Source organism: Salvia splendens, chromosome 16 (genome assembly GCF_004379255.2).
Source record: "Salvia splendens isolate huo1 chromosome 16, SspV2, whole genome shotgun sequence".
Classification (NCBI taxonomy): domain Eukaryota; kingdom Viridiplantae; phylum Streptophyta; class Magnoliopsida; order Lamiales; family Lamiaceae; genus Salvia; species Salvia splendens.
Window position 1 is genome coordinate 20700560 of NC_056047.1, and position 17183 is coordinate 20717742.

Genomic DNA, 17183 nt, shown 5'->3' on the forward strand with positions numbered 1-17183 from the left:
ACTCAAGATCTCCACAGGACCTGCCTCTGTGTTCGGCGTCGCCTTACTAGCTTCCCACTTCCCAAAGCATCGTTGAGATACCCTTTCCGGCTTTGGCTGTCTAGCCTTAGGTTCGCCCTTCAACACCAACTTCCTCTTGACGGCCTTCGGTTTTGTCACCGGAGGTGCCACTGGGTTGGGTACTTCTGGTCTTGCTTATGTTTCTTTTGCTTTCGTTTCCTGTGCTTCAATAGATGTATCACCCCTCTCTGCTTCTGGCTGGGGTGATTCCGGCATAATCTCTTCTTCCCTAGCTTGGCTTTCCGAGCAGTTTCCTTCTTCGGCTCCTTCACTCTCTCCTACTGCTCGTGATGCGAGGTCTAGCCCCTCAGCCACCAAAGCAGTGTCATCTTCCATCCGATTGACATCATCTAAAATAGCCTGAAATTCCTCATCGGTCATTAGGCCCTACTTCTTGGCTGATTTGTTCAGATCTATCTCCTCCCTCGCCACTTTTCGGGGAACGACTCCCGTCGTCAGCGTTTTCTCTGACTCAACTGCTCCCTGTAGGCTCCCCTGTTCCTGACCTTTCCTCGCTTCACGTTCTTCCGAGTCGGAATCGTAATGAGCTGAAATGGGGTCAATCTCCATTGAATCACTGTGTTGTTGAGTTTCTGAGGGTTCCGAGGACTTAGGTGGTGGGGTAGTCGATGGAGCTTCTCTTTTTGGTGGAATTCCGGAGGAAGTCGCAATGGGGGTGGGGAGTGTTGCTGTAGATGGCACAATCGGTTCCGAAGGATTTTCTCCGATTACTCTCTCTTGTCCCCCGGTTTGACCCAAACCGGCCAGCGCCGCCGACCAATCCCTATTGGGGTCCTGCTGTCGAAGAAACGCCGCCATTGCTTCCAAGGAGACCATTGTTGGTGCTTGAGGAGCCGGCTCCGATGGTTGCGGTTGCGGTTGTGGGCTCGGCGGCCGTTCTTCCTGCGGTGGTGGTGATTCTATTTTTTCTTCCCTGCGAGTTGAAGTGGGTTTGATTTTTGTTGTGAATGCCTTCCTTCCCATGGCTTAGATCTGTGAAATTCTGGGTATAAAGTGGGGGTTGGTGTTTGTGGAGTGACGGTGGAAATTTTGCAGAGAGAAAAATTTGCAGAGTGAAATTGTGAAGTGAAAATTTGGGGAGACGGCTGGTTATGGGTTGGAATAGGGCAGTTGTGGGTTTGCAACCGGTTATAGGCGGTTCCAAATCGCGTCGTTTCGAGGGAGAGGCGGTTGAGAATACCGACTTCTGATTGGTCGGCGTGTCCACTCTCTCTGCTCACGCGCCCCTTCCAGCCGCTGCCACCCTGCAAAAGCTGCAGAAGGTCCACAAATTCAAATTCGTCCCTTAATGATTTCCCCCTATATTTCCCTAGATTAGAAATAAAGTAAAAAGGACACTTAAATAAAATAGGAGTTTCACCAACATGGTATTCTGATGGTCAGTGCGTACTCCCAATTAATATTTGAGGTCCGAAAAATATTTTTGGTTTTTCTTAAAACTAACTAGCATGCAAAGGTTCAAATTAATTAACTACCAAATATGTATCATATTTACATCTTCCTTAGGAAAATTGGAATTCTACTTTGCCAGCATATGCACATTACGCTAAAAGGAGCTAGCCCAGTGGAATTCCAATCCCCATCCTACCGGTCAGTATGAAACCTGAGTATATGGTTGCAGTGGGATTTCATCCACTACAGCCACATCACTATTGGCCCTAAATACCTTCAGCCTATGCCCATTCACAATAAAAGGGTTCAGAGTTAGGAAGACTCCCTGAAATCTCCACTGCTCCATTAGAACGGAGTGCGGTGATGACATAAGGCCCTGTCCATTTCGACTTGAGTTTTCCAGGCATGAGCTTCAACCTCGACTGGAAGAGTAGTACTTTCTGCCCAACATGGAGATCCTTGGTCCTCAGATTCCTGTCGTGCCATAGTTTGGTTCGCTCCTCGTACCACATGGCTGAGTCAAACGACTCCAATCTAAATTCCTCAAGCTCCTGCAACTGCAGCTTCCTTTCCTCTTCACAGGCTGTAGCATCCATATTCACTTGTTGTACTGCCCAGTATGCCCGGTGTTCAATTCCCACCGGTAAGTGGCACATCTTTCCAAAAACAATCCGGTACGGGGACATCCCTATGGGGGTCTTGTAGGCTGTCCGATAAGACCATAAAGCATCTTCTAACCTCATACTCCAGTCCTTCCTGGAAGGATTTACGGTCTTCTCCAGAATCTTCTTTATCTCTCGGTTAGAGATCTCTGCCTGCCCGTTCGCTTGCGGGTGGTAGGGGCTTGATAGTCTGTGATGCACACCGTACTTCTTCATCAAGGCTTCGAAGGTGCGGTTACAAAAGTGGGTGCCTTGATCGGATATTATGGCCTTTGGTACTCCGAATCGACTGAAAATATTACTTTTGAGGAACTTGGCCACCTCCCTTGCTTCACACGTGCTTGTGGCCTTGGCTTCTACCCACTTGGAGACGTAATCCACTACAACTAGGATATACAAATTGCCATAGGACGAAGGAAAAGGACCCATGAAGTCCATTCCCTATATGTCGAATAACTCACAGACAATTACCGGAACTTGGGGCATCTCATCTTTTGCAGATATCCCACCGGTCAGTTGACAGCGTTCACAACTTCTACAGAACTCGTACGCATCCTTGTTGAGGGTTGGCCAATAAAAGCCGCTATCCAGAATCTTCCTTGCCGTCTTTTTGGATCCGAAATGTCCTCCACACGCTAACGAGTGGAAATGGATCAGAACGTCCCTTTACTCCCAGTCAGGAACGCACCTCCTTATCACTTGATCGGATCCCACTCTCCACAGATATGGGTCGTCCCAAAAGTAGTATTTTGCTTCACTCTTGATCTTCATTCTTTGGGCCTTGGTAATACTCGGTACTTCTGGAAGCTCTCCAGTCACTAGGTAGTTGGCTAGGTCTGCATACCATGGTTCTTGCTCTACCTTTTCTTTTCCTTTTCCTGTATCGTACTGGCCAGTAAGCTTCATCACTTCTTCCCAGTCAATCTTCCTGACCTCAAAAATTACCTCACATAAATGCTCTTCTGGAAACTTGTCGTGCACCTCTTCACTATTTCCATCTTGCACTACTCTACTTAAATGGTCCGCCACCTTGTTCTCGACTCCTCTCTTATCTTCCACTGCCCAATCAAATTCTTTTAACAAGAGGACCCATCAGATCAAGCGGGGTTTGGATTCCTTCTTGGCAATCAGATACTTAATCGCTGCATGGTCAGTATAAACGATGACCTTGGATCCCAACAAATATGGCCGGAACTTTTCGAAAGAATACACCACTGCCAGCATCTCTTTTTCAGTGGTATCGTAATTCCGCTGGGCTTGATTCAGTGTCTTAGATGCATAAAAAATTACGTACCTCTTCCCATCGATCTTCTGACCCAGTACGGCTCCCACTGCATAATCGCTGGCGTCGCACATCACTTCGAAAGGGTAGTCCCAGTCAGGAGCCCGTATGATAGGTGCGGATATCAGCTTTTCCTTGAGAAGGTTGAAAGCGGCCTTGCATTGCTCATCAAAGACGAACTTCACTTCATTCTGAAGAAGTCGGGTAAGGGGTTGGGCGATCTTGGAGAAATCCTTGATAAATCTTCGATAAAACCCGACGTGCCCTAGAAAACCCCTTATCCCCTTCTGATCAGTAGGGAACGGTAATTTGGATATAACATCCACCTTGACTCGATCCACCTGGATTCCTCTCTCTGAAACCACGTGTCCTAGAACAATCCCCTCAGTGACCATAAAATGACACTTCTCAAAATTCAAAACCAGACTTTTTGTTTGACACCTTTCTAGAACTATGTCCAAATGATGAAGGCAAGAGTCGAAAGAGTCTCTGTAGACCGTGAAGTCATCCATGAATATCTCTATGCAGTCCTCAATCAAATCGGAGAATATGCTCATCATACATCGTTGAAACGTACCTGGAGCGTTACATAGGCCGAAAGGCATGCGCCTGTATGCATAGGTTCCGAATGGGCAAGTGAAAAGGGTCTTATCCTGGTCTTCAGGTGTAACGCCCGTACTTTTTATGGAAGATGACGCACGTAAATCGAGAAACGTTCGAAGGAATTATATTTGGAACAACACCAAATAGTATAATTTTGCGTTGGGCGTTTTTTAATCGTTGTGAAGACAAGATAACGAAATTTAATAAAGTTCCCATGAATTTTTAATTGACGAGGGAAAATACGAAAAAAATTATAATGTATGAATTTATTTTGGACTTTCCAAAATAAATTTGAAGTCCAATTAAATACAAAATAATTGGATTCTTATTACTTTTTAAATCCACCAAATAATAGTATGTTACTAACTTGGGCTTCCAATTTATCTTTTAACCCAAACCAAAAATAAATTAATTGAGCCCAGAACATAGAAGTGAATTACTTTTTTTTCCAAGCCCAAAAGCTTTCTTCTTCCTCTTTCCCACAAGGTGGCCGACGGTTTTTCCACTTCATGGGGGGGACTCTCCATTTCCTCCACCTTCTACCTTCCACCATCAATACCCACAAACCAAGAGTCACCACCACTCCTCAACTTATGCTCTTCTCTAACACTTCACATCCACAACTTCAAACAAGAAAAAGAGAGAGAGAGAGAGTGAGAGAAATCGAGAGAGAGCCGAGAGGAAGTAGGAGGAGAAAGAGTTCATTCTTGTTTTCACCATTCTTGTCCATTCACCACCAAAATCAACCATTTTTTTTGAGGTATACTCTTTTCTAAATCTTAAAGCATGATTAAATGATAGCTTGCATATATCAATTTCATAATTCCTTTCCATAACCAACTCAACCAATTAACAATCAACCAATCGAACAAGCGCCGAACACAATCGAAGATATGAAAGAACTTAACTTTATAATGAGAACGCTTGTTGCGGGTTGATTCGGGGTGGTTCGGAGTGTTTCCGGAGAAGAGGAAGCAGCCGGCAGCGGCGAGCTGCCGGTGACAGCAGCGGCTCCTCCTCGTGGCAGCAGCAACTATCGACGGAGCAGCAGCGGCGGCTGACTCCAGGCGGCGACGGAGCAGCAGTGGCGGTCAGCGGCGGCAGCGACCGCACAGCGACGGCAGTGAGCAGCGATGGCAGCACACGGCGTCCTCCCTCCTCGCTGCAGCGGCGATTTCCGCCGAGGAGTGGAGACGCCGACGAACAGCAGGCCGGTTCAGCAGCTACGGGGGCGTGTCTTCACGGCAGAGGCGGCTGCTGCGTTCTTTTTTTTTTCTTCCCCGAGAGAGAGGCGGGTAGAGAGAAGATAGAGAAGAAGAAGATAAGAGGAGAGAGAGAAGTGGGGTATGAGAGTGAAGAAGATTGGGCCTCTTTTGTTGTTTGTAGAAATTGGGCCAAACCTTTCAATTGTTTGGACTCTAAAGGTAAAAATTGAGAAAATAAGAATGGGCCTTTCTTTTTAATATTAAGGAGATTTTGGTTGGGGGCAACTCTTTAATTCTTGGACTTTAATTAAATCGTTGGGCCGATAAATAATCGTGGCGAATTATTTAATTAATTCCCGGAAGACTTTTGTAGAATGAATAATTTACCTAAGTATGAAATGATACTTTTTCAACGGTAAATAATTACGAAAAGTTAAGCATGCGCTTGAATAATTTTTTAGAAATTATTCCGACGACATGGAAAATACGAGGAGCCAACGGAGGAAAAGAACGAGCGTAAGCGGCCGACCGGCGTCGCACGCGACGCCTTAGGCGGCCGCCGAATAACTGAAAATGCACGAAAACTGAGAAAACGAATTAAAAGATTTAATTAGAGTGCATGCATTCTAAAATGGTTTTTGTTACCGAGATTGATATGAATTTTATGTATTTTCCGAGAAGGTGGTTTGCACGCACGCTAAAAGTCAGAACGAGGAACTTTTTACGGAAATCCTAAGCTTTTGAGGTGGGCTTTATTACTTAAACTCTTTTATTTGAAATGATATGTTATGGTGAAATAAGGGCGGTTTAAAATAGTATGTCATGCCGTATTTTATGTTTTGAATTGCCTATCTGATTGTCTACTAGGATAATGTCCTACTAGACTTTGATGGTTAACGAATTCGGGTCTGACTAGGGAGTGAGTCCCTACTCGGACTAGTGCACTGATGGGGATCGTGAGCCGTCCTTTGTGGTCGGCCGGTCCAGTGATCGAGTTTGTGGCCACATTCTCGTTTCACATGATGGTTCAGATATGGTATATGATGGAGGATGATAATGATATGTGTCTGTAGACACCTTTTAAGGAATGATTTAGTGTTTCTCGGCCTTTTAAAGTAAAACCCGAGTTTCACTCAATGATGGCTTGACATATCTTAACGATGAATGTATTCCGGGCATGAGTTCACTGAGTGCATCAAGTACTCAGCCCCTGCATATGTTTTCCCTATGTGCAGGTTGAGCGTGGACGGGGGACGGAGGATGTTGAGCATTGGACAGAGACAGTATTCAATAAATGATCCGGTTGCTATTGTGTCTTCATACATAGTAGTAGCTAACTCTCAAATGCTTCCGCTATGCCAAGTTTAGGGATTTCTTTGATTTCCTTTGAATTGTCAAACTATGTCATTCACGTTATGTACCTTCGGGATTTGGAACCCTGTTGATAAATGAAATTTCGTATTTCGATCGATATGTCGTACTTTCTTTGATTGTTTCCCTTTCTTCCCCGCTTCTTAATTCCCCCACTAGTCACGATTCCCCGTGCTTCCTATCCTTAGGAAGCGCGGTCGTGACAACAGGATCCACGTAAATTTGGAAGTATCCGCTGTACCCATCTAGAAAGCAAAAGTACTTCTTCCCAGCCAATCTCTCCAACATTTGGTCGATGAAAGGCAGCGGGAAATGGTCCTTTCTGGTCGTATTGTTCAGCTTACGGTAATGGATGCACATTCGCCAACCCGTGACTAGCCTCGTTGGGATCAGCTCATTCCTCTCATTTTGAACGACTTGGATTCCCGACTTCTTTGAGACCATGTGGATCGGGCTGACCCACTCGCTGTCCGGCACTGAATAGATAATCCCTAGCGACAACAATTTCAAGATCTCCTTCAGTATTTCTTCTCGCATGTTGGGGTTTACCTTTCTTTGGGCATCTCGATGTGCCTTTGCTCCCTCTTCCAGCCTAATGTGGTGCATGCAGATGTCGGGGCTTATTCCCACTAAATCTGTAAGGCTCCATCCAATTGCCTTCTTATTCTTACTCAACACAGTCAGTAGCCCTGCCTCCTGTTCCTTTGTAAGGCTGCTGCTGATGATCACCGGATATGAGTTCTCCTCTCCGAGGAAGGCATACTTCAAATTCGATGGCAATTTCTTCAGCTCAACTTGGGGTGGAAGTGTGTCTTCGGGTAGAGGGTTTTTCTCAGCCTCTCCTTCTTGCTCTAGTTCTCCCTCTGAAGATTCCTCCATACTGACTGGTAGCTTGGCCCCTGCGGCTCCAATAAATTCCGATTTCTGGCAGAAGTCCTTAATTGCTCCCTCTATCTCCTCATCGGTCAACCCTTGGCTACTGATCAGATCACACCATGCAGCGGCTTCTACGTCAGCTTGCTCATACACATCTAAAGCTTGGAGTTTCTCCTGCAATAGTTCGGTCTCAAGAAAATCTTGGACTAAGGGGTCAATCACATCAACATAGCATACATTTTCAGAATCAATAGGCTTTTTCATGGCCTCATTGATATCAAAAGTAAACTTCTCCCCATGAAAATCAATGCAAATTGTTCCCTCAGCCATGTCTACTATTGTATTGGCCGTCCTAAAAAATGGCCTTCCTAACAATATGCCACTAGATTCCCTAGCCTCGGACTCACTCATTTTGATCACATAAAAGACAGCAGGGTAGGTAAAATCATGCACTCTAACCAACACATTCTCTAAAACACCCTCAGGACTTATGCATGACCTATCAGCTAGTTGGATCAACACCCTAGTACTCGACAATCTAACTCCCTTCAATCGGTTAAAGATTGACAAAGGCATGACATTAATAGAAGCTCCAAGATCACACATTGCATGCTCGACTTTCACATCTCCTATAGTTATAGGCAAAGTGAACATACCTGGATCGGCCCTCTTGGGCGGTAGCTTCTCCTGCACAATTGCAGACGCGATCCCTTCTACTATGATCTTCCCATCCTCCTGGGCTTTCCCGACTATGAATTCCTTAATGAATTTCCCAAGTGGGGGTAGCTTCACGGCTTGGAGGAATGGTATGGTGACATCCAATTTCCCAAAAATTGACAAGTAGTCCACCGGGTTCTCCTTCTTTCTTTTTGTAACAAAGCGGAAAGGGAATGGTTTCTCCCCCTTTTTCTCCTCTACCGGTCCCTCAGCAACCTTCTTGGAATCTTCCTTGGGCAAATTCTGGGTCTGAGCCTCCGTTCTGGATTCTACCTCTTGATGGGGTTCCTTCCTGACCAGTACGTTCTCGGGTTCACCTCCTCCACATGGCGTCTCCCCCAAGAAAAATGGGTCCTGCATCCGAGGCATGTATCTCTTAAGCTCTTCCACTGAGATGGTGTCGCCCCCTATCTTCGTTCCACTCGGCTCTCCACTTGGTTGTTTCGGTCGAGGTCCATCATAAGTAGTTCCTGACCTCAATGTAACCTTACTCACATTCGCCTTTTCGGGTATTTGGATTGTAGACGGGAGTTTCCCTGCATTTCCTCTTATTTCACCCATCGAAGAGTATGCTCACATGTAAAACTTAATTGCAAAAACTTGATCAATTTAAATGACGCAAGTATGATGGAAACGCTCAATTTCTAAACCAACTGTGAAACCTCTCTATATGTGAGTTATAAGCCAAAAGTAGAACACTTTCTACTATTTTTACAAAAGAAAAAAATTACGAGAGGCTGACTTTAAATATTGAGATGAAAATTGCACAAGTAGTAATGACTAAAGGCATTAGGACTTAACCATTTGAGCCGTGTTCTTCTTTCGTTCCACAAACCCGCCTCATTAGTCAAGGCACCCCCTAGTAGCCAATTCGAGCCCATACACTCTTTCCCTTTCTTCGAAGCCTTAAAACCAAATTCAAAGTTTCATATCACATGAGGAAAGATGGTCAAAGAAATGAAGTTTGTCAAGGGAAACAAAAGGGGGATAACAATAAGAATGGTCGGAATAAAGGGTAGTCGGGTTGATCAAGTTAGACAATCAGGTTGATCATATGAAAAGAATAAAAAAAAGGGCAGGAAATAGTTGTAACCTGACCCAGGAAATCAAAAGTAAAAATAATAATAAGCTGAAGGTTATAAGGCTAAAGGTCGAAATCTGACCAAGAGGGAGCTCCAAGAAATAAATATCCCAATTCTAATCCAGCGAGTTTAGTCAAATCTTTGGCCTTTCGACTCATGTGATTTTTCTTTAAAAATTTTATATTTAAACTAGAACCCCTAGGATCCTAACCTAACACGTTACTACCCTTGAGCCCCGTTACAACCCAAAGCAAAGACCTTAAGGAACTATCTTGTGTAGTCTGATTCAAAGTATTAAATTTGTGTCAACATCGAGTGAACAGTCCTAACATCTCTGGTGAGAAAGGAGTGACTGAGTGAATCCAACAGTGGTTTTTAAATTGAGCAATCTTGATAAGCTGACACCCTGATCAAGCAAAGGCGAAAGAGAAGGAACACAAGCTACTGACAAATGGATTGACCTCGACCTCAGGTATGATTGTTGGAAAATTATTAGGTCTAATGCATACATGTGAATACGTGTTTTTATCGTAAAGTTTTGTTTCTCTTTTTGTTTTCCTTTACTAGTGAAATAAGTAAACCATGCCTGAAATCTGCCTTATCTTTTTCTTTTATTTTTCTTTATACTTGAGGACAAGTATGTTTTAAATGTGAGCAGTTTGATAAGGCTCATTTCATGCATCGGTTTAAGGGTGAAATACATGCTACTTGATCGGTTTATCGAGCAAAACAAGTGTTAAATGTGCAGAAATACCACTTAACCAAGGCAGCAAGGTCGAACTGATCATGCAAGTACAAAAGGCGATAAAAGGCCAAGAATCGGGGGAGTTGATCAAGCAGTTAGGTGGGGACCGCTGGCTTCTTGAAGAAGAACACGTGAGGAAATGAGCTGGATATAGCGCACCATTCTGTTATCAAGGACGACGTTCTAGAAGGGGACATGTGCTGGAATATGAGACGCAAGGACGGAGCTGAGTCACGAATCTATTACCAAAAAGCGTCATCATTCTAGAAGAACAGCACGTAGCAATCAATGAGTCGCTCACTCTCAGAATGAGCGAATATTCCATGTCAAGATCGTGATCCAGCTGGCGGCCGAATCGAGCTTATAAATGAGGGTGTGCCACCACAAGAAGGCATCCGAGACTTTACTTTCCGTCTAGTTTAGCTTAGCTTAGTTATTTAGCACAGTTCAGCTCTCTAGCTTAGTTTAGTTCAGTTCTCTAGCTTAGATTAAAGGGCGACCGAAAGGGAGCGCTGCAGAATACTCATTTCTATTAGCGTTATCTTAAGTTTCCCGCTGAGATTTTTCTCAATTTTTACCGCTTTCTTAGATTCCAAAGTGTTAGCTTAGTTTAAATTTCACGTTGTACTCAACTTTTAGTTTAATCAAAGTTATTTTCACTTTTAATCCGCGCATTTACTTTTCTGTTATTACCTGCAATTCACTTGATCCAGTAGTTAAATTTCCATTGATCAAGCCAGCTAGTTTAATTCTGTCTAGATTAAAACCAGTAGTTAAAAACTCCCAAGTTAAAGCGTGGCAACAGCCAAACCCCCTGTTCACTACTCACACACTCGACACACCAACTTCTCTGTGGGACCGACCCCGAACTTGCCGCTTTACTGTTAAAGTTGTGTAAAATTGGGAGTTATAAATTACTTTGGCAAGGCGGAAAGGGCGAGAGCTAGATTGCATTGATTAAGTGGCAACGACATTTGCTAACTGATCCAATCGGTTCGGTTATCATTCCATATAACTTGATCCACATTCTATTCGTGTTTTTGACCTCTTTCCATGTCGTTCCACTGTCCTCCACTTGACCAGTTCCCTTGAGGTCCACTTGACCATCCTGCCTGACCTCCCTGCATTTTGTTCCCTCCAGTGTTTGCCCTCTCCTGGATCCGAGCAGGCCAGTTGGGCTACCCTTCGGCGAGTTGTAAGGACTGCGTCGGGGGTGGTTGGCTTTGATTCTGACCAGTCCACCTAAAGTTTGGGTGGTCCCTTCATGGAGCATCTCTCTGCTTCCCCTGGATCCAGTTGCCATTTGAGTTTCAATGACCTACGACATTCACTTGGGCTTGTGGCTCTACCTCAGGGGGGAATTTACAGTAATAATAATGATGTTCTTCTGGTGGGGACGGTTGCGGCACATACTGTGTCTCCTTCGGGCAGGTGGTGGTGGCGGTCTTGCCTTCTCTACTGCCTCCAACAGCTTCTTCTCCATTTGCTCAAATCGAGCCTCCAACTTTTCATCATTGTGTGTCTCTGCTGCGTGCACTACCCCTCTTCTATACTGGCCTCGAGATGTCTCATACGAACGCTTAGCCTCGATCAGCCTCTCCATTATATTTTTGGCTTGACTAAAGGGTTTTCGAGAAATCCCCTTGAGCTGCGAGGTTGAGGTCGTTCTTGCTGTCCACCGTAAGTCCGCCCTAGAAGATCAAGTAGATCTCCCGCTCCCCCAGCTTGTGGTTGAGGCATGCTTGAAGCAGCCCTTGGAATCTGTCCCAGTATTGACCGAGGGGCTCATCGTACTCCTGTCTGGCACTCGTCTATGATGCTGGAAAGAAGCGGTCTAGGAATATAATGCAGAACTCGGCCCATGTTCTGATTGATCCTTCTGGCAGTCTTGATAGCCAGACACCCGCATCGCCCTTCAAAACGAAGGGAATAGCTTTGAGCCTGTAATCTTCAGATGTGGATCCAGCCGGCACGGGCTGAATGTCACAGTATCGGCAGAACTCCTCCAGGAAGGCGTACGGACATTCCTTTGAAAGACCGTAGAAGTGGGACAAAACGGCAAGTACTCCTGATTTGATCACGATGGTCCGCATCCCAGGAGTAGCGGTAATAGCTTGTGTGGGCTCCTTCTCATCATGAGCGTGCAGAGAGCCGATTCCAGAGTCGTCGGCGACAAGGGCCATCTCTGCTTCTATTTGTTCTGGTGGTGGTGGTAGTGTGTTTTGTTCACCGGCTGCTGCTGCTTCTAATGCTGCTCTGAAATGGGTGGTGTCAACACCGGCTTCCTGGACTCTCCAATGAGCGTTAGCGCCTCTTTATATAAGAGGGTGATTACAGTGGCCGCCGCGGCGGTACCTTCTCATCAACAGCAAGAAAAACAAATGAGAAACGAAAAAAAAAGAAAACTATTTACTCCTACGCACTACGCACAAACATGAAGTAAGACCATGCTTCCCCGGAAACGTCGCCATTTTGGAAGGACCACGAGAGGGGCGCTAATTCGGACCAAGTTATATTGAAGATAACCGAACCGATTGGATCAGTTAGCAAATGTCGTTGCCACTTGATCGATGCAAACTCACTCTCGCTCGTTTACTACCAAAGTAATTTGTAATCTCCTAATTTTGCACTACTTTAATAGTAAAATGGCTAGTTCGGAGTCGATCCCTCAGAGAAGTTGGTGTGTCGAGTGTGTGAGTAGTGAACAGGGGGTTGGCTGCTACCACGCTTTAACTTGGGAGTTTTTAACTACTGATTTTACTCTAGGAAGAATTAAACTTGTTGACTTGATCAAGGTAAATTTAACTACTGGGTCAAGTGAATTGCAGGCGAAAACGTAACAGTAAATGCGAGGATGAAAACGAAATAACTTTGATTAAACTAAAACTGAGAACAGTACAACGAGAAGTTTAAACTAAGCTAACACTTTGGGAAACTACGAAAGCAAGTAAAACCGAGAAGAATCTCAGCGGGAAACTTCAGAATACGCTGACAGATAACAAGTATTCTGTAGCGCTTCTTCAATCGCCCTTTCTAACTAAGCAACACTTTATCTAAGCTAGGCTAAGCTATCTAGAGAACTGAACTAAGCTAGAGAACTGAACTAAGCTAAGCTAGACGGAAAGCAAAGGATCAGATTCTTTTCTTGTGATGGCACATCCTCTATTTATAAGTTCTACTCGTCCTCCAGCTGGATAACGATCTTGACAGGGAATATTCACTCACGCTGAGGATGAGCGACTCATTGATTGCTACGTGCTTTTCCTTCTAGAATGTCGACGCTTTTGAGTATCAGATTCATGACTTAGCTCCGTCCTTGCGTCTCATATGCCAGCACGTGTCCCCTTCTAGAACGTTGTCCTTGATAACAGAATGGTGCGCCACATCCAGCTCATTTCCTCACGTGCCCTTCTTTTGGAAGCCAGTGGTCCCTGCCTAACTGCTTGATTACTCCCCTTGATCAACTCCCCTGATTTATTGGTCTTTTCCTCCGATTGTACTTGCTTGATCAGTTTGGCTTCGTTGCCTTGGTCAAGCGGCATTTCTGCACAAATAACACTTATTTTGCGCCATAAACCGATCAAGTAGTACACATTTTATCCATAAACCGATGCATGAAATAGGCCTTATCAGTTAGCCATCCCAGGGATGAAAAAAAGGCAATGTGGAAGAGAGTCTCGGCACCAGACAATGTGGAAGAGAGTCTCGGATGAAAAAAAGGCAATGTGGAAGAGAGTCTAGGCCTTATCAGTTAGCCATCCCACGGATGAAAAAAAGGCAATGTGGAAGAGAGTCTCGGCACCAGACATGGTGCCCTCACGGTACCCCCATGAGCTTCCCCTTGGTACTTTGCGGATTCCAGAAGACTTTTTGGTGTTGTGCAACGTCGGGGAGAGAAACGGCCTAACCCACATGTTCCAAGGGAGATGGCCATCATATAGGAGACTCACTCTCGAGTTCCTAAGCACACTCAAGGTGCACAAGAACCGCCCTTTCCGCACCCCATAGAGCATTGACTTCCGTCTCGGCAACCGCAACCACTATTTCTCCATGGATGACCTTTGTGAGGTGTTCCACTTTTTCGACCCCAACCCCGATGAAGAGATCAACTATGAGTATTCCGATGTTTGGGGTGCGATGACCACGGAAGGAGAAGAGCATTATGCCAAGTCCTCATCTATCCGCAACCCCGTCTTGAGATACCTCCACCGAGCCATGACCCAACTTATGTTTGCAAGAATTGATGGTGGGAGTGTGTCCCAAACCGAAATCAACGTCATGTGGTGCCTTCTCAACAAGAGGGGGATAAACTTTGGGATCATCTTCATGAAGGGATTCGCAGCGGAAGCGTGCGTTCTAACGGATCACATAATACGGATCTATTTAGCAGATTATTCAGTCAAAATCTAATCGCGTAATTATCACATGTATCATGCTCATAACATGAATTTCAAACATGCTTTAGCACAAATAATCCCTAAAACATGCTTGCTACGGAGTTAGCCAATTTACCGATTTGATTCTCCAAAGAATCGCCGATTGCTTGCGCCTTGTCCACGATGATCTTCAATACTAGACCGCGGATGTTCTGACTGGTGTCCCGAACTGTATTCCGACATCAGGGTGGGCTGATCTTATCGAAACACTAGGACTCGAATAAAGAAGACATAACTTTCTTACGGAAGAGGAGCTGAATATCTCACGGAGGATAATTCAGTTTGAAAAAATCGTCCCTTTCATTATTATGGAATGGATGAAATTTTCATCTCCATTAATTGTATATTTTCTGTCTCTTTTATTCTCCTATTTATATTAAGTTCATATTGGGCCCAGTCAGGGATCTATGGAAGGTTTTGGATATGGGCTCCCCAATTAGCTTTTTACTAATTAAATTGAACCCACAATTTAATACAAGCTTATATTGGAATATTACGAGCATCCACTACAGACGTAATATTGAACTCCCCATCCAAATCCGAAATTACAAGTAATCCGGGTTTCCATTTTGTTTATTATTTATTTCCCGCGCTTAAGATATAAATGCCCATTAATTAATTAAAGTCTGCTATGGACTTTATTAATTAACATCTTATTAATTCCAAGAGTAGACTTAGCAAGAAACACTTATTTATTATTCATAGAGTAATAAAACTCCAACTGGCTAGTTTCCGAATAATAAAACCTTGTTCAAGCTCCTCTTGAGGATATTACCAAACGAGACTCACCTCGTGCACGATTCAATATAATAGCAATCCTAGCACCGCTAGATAATGATCACCACTACCCAATATACCTGGATCGTTGGGTGACGAAAAACCCGCAACTTTGGTAAGTCAAAGTAGTAGATACTCAATACCGTATGCTCAATGCTAACGTACATTGATTAAGAAATAGATATTTATCAAGACCTCGTCTTTCAGTAGATAGCATAAAGACTCGTCTTGCTATTAGATCCATTCAGTGCTATACCACACCAACGTCATCTTATTTCAATAAGGCTTAGAAATAATCGGACTGACATTGTAACCTTTTACGATAGGTAGCCAAAGCCTATCTAGGTTGTGAAATTCTTCTTTTTCTTTTGCAAAGCATTGCTTAGAACCGACTGTAGTTACCTTAAAGTGGACGACGCCCACAACTAGTCTACTAAGCAAAAGACTTAGGCTTTGTTTACTTCTTATGCATTTAAATATTTATAAAACATCTTATAAACGCACAAGCAAACACAATGTAATAATATATTGATTCTATTCGTGCAAACTGCTCGAATGATACTGAATCAGGTCAAAAGTGGATTGTAGAGTTTTTCCGTACACAAGCAAGATTCTATTCGTGCGAAGTTGCTCGAAACATGCCTTTTAGTATACTAACCCTAACAATCTCCCACTTATACTCAAAACATGCTTTCGAGTATACCCACTACCAAAAACTCTCCCACTTATACACAAAGTAGGTCTCGGAGCTAGATATATCGTACTACCATTCATTTCACATCATGTTTGAAACATGTTGCCACAAAGGAAATTTTCATGAGTACAACTCATCACTTGATCAAACTTGTCTTAAACTGGGTAGACAACCAGTTTCCTACGCTAGATGTCAATCTTAGTTGTTTACAACTTTTATAGATTTCATCATCGTAGAGTACCAATAATACCATATTTAATGCACTTTCAACTTCCTTGTGCTTACAAACACACTTAAAGGGCACATGTCAAATTCGAAACATTTGACAATCTCAGCAAAACACTTATCTCTGATTTAGATGTTTGCCTAAGACCACAAAGGTCTTCATAAGCTTCCAATCATGTGTTTCTTTCCCTTTATTACATACCCATTAGGATGTCCCATGTAGATGATTTCCCCAAGACTTCTATTAATAGAAAGTTGTCTTGACAATCATCATACATACATTCTAATTTATGTAAGTTCCGATAGACAGTAGGATTGAACAAATCTTGGCACAAAAATAGCGAGAAGATGATATATCTCTTTGGGCATAGCCCATTGTCATTGTCTAGCCATTTGAGATCCACGTTTACACTTGCAAATATACTAGCTCCCACTGACTGACACAGCCTGTAGGTAGTATTGCAAGTCTTGTAAAACATGTTGTCTATCTAAGATTGTAGTTTGGAATCTATCACCTTTTCAAATATGAATATCCAAATGAACCAATTCTACATTGTAGTTAAAGGGATTATGATGTTCAAGTTAATCTAAGACCGAGTCTTGCGACACTCTTAGACCCATGAACTTGTTATGTTCCTAGGAACGCTCCCACTATGACATGGTTCTAACAATCTTAGGTGTTGAAGTTGATTTTATTCGTGCATAAGCTTCTATGGTATTAGTCCTTGGTAACGTGGAAAATTTATTTCTCTTTATCCTGAGAGTTATCACGCTGTTAGGCTTTTAGTTCCTTTCTTGATCTTCATACAAGAATTATATCTTTGAAGATTACATAACTTATAATGTTACATCATTTGGGACAACCTTAAAACATACCTCAGTACTCAACTCCAATTACTTGGATACCTTTCCAACATGCGTTGGAATGACATTACACCTTGAGATGTGCTAGACTAGAGTCGCTCCAGTCCACAACTCGTGTTTTGTAGAAGGTACTGATGATGGTAGTTTCTTTAAGGTGTATCTCGTTACATC

At 43.6% G+C, this 17183-nt stretch overlaps 1 long non-coding RNA gene across 1 annotated transcript; it reads right to left on the reverse strand.

Annotated features, from left to right (window-relative positions):
• Window positions 1-4322: 4322 nt before the first annotated feature.
• Window positions 4323-5342, reverse strand: LOC121771218. The gene is made up of 2 exons (XR_006043963.1): window positions 4929-5342; window positions 4323-4643 (listed from the first exon to the last, which is right to left on the reverse strand). It is a non-coding gene; the product is annotated as an uncharacterized LOC121771218 (long non-coding RNA).
• Window positions 5343-17183: the final 11841 nt, after the last annotated feature.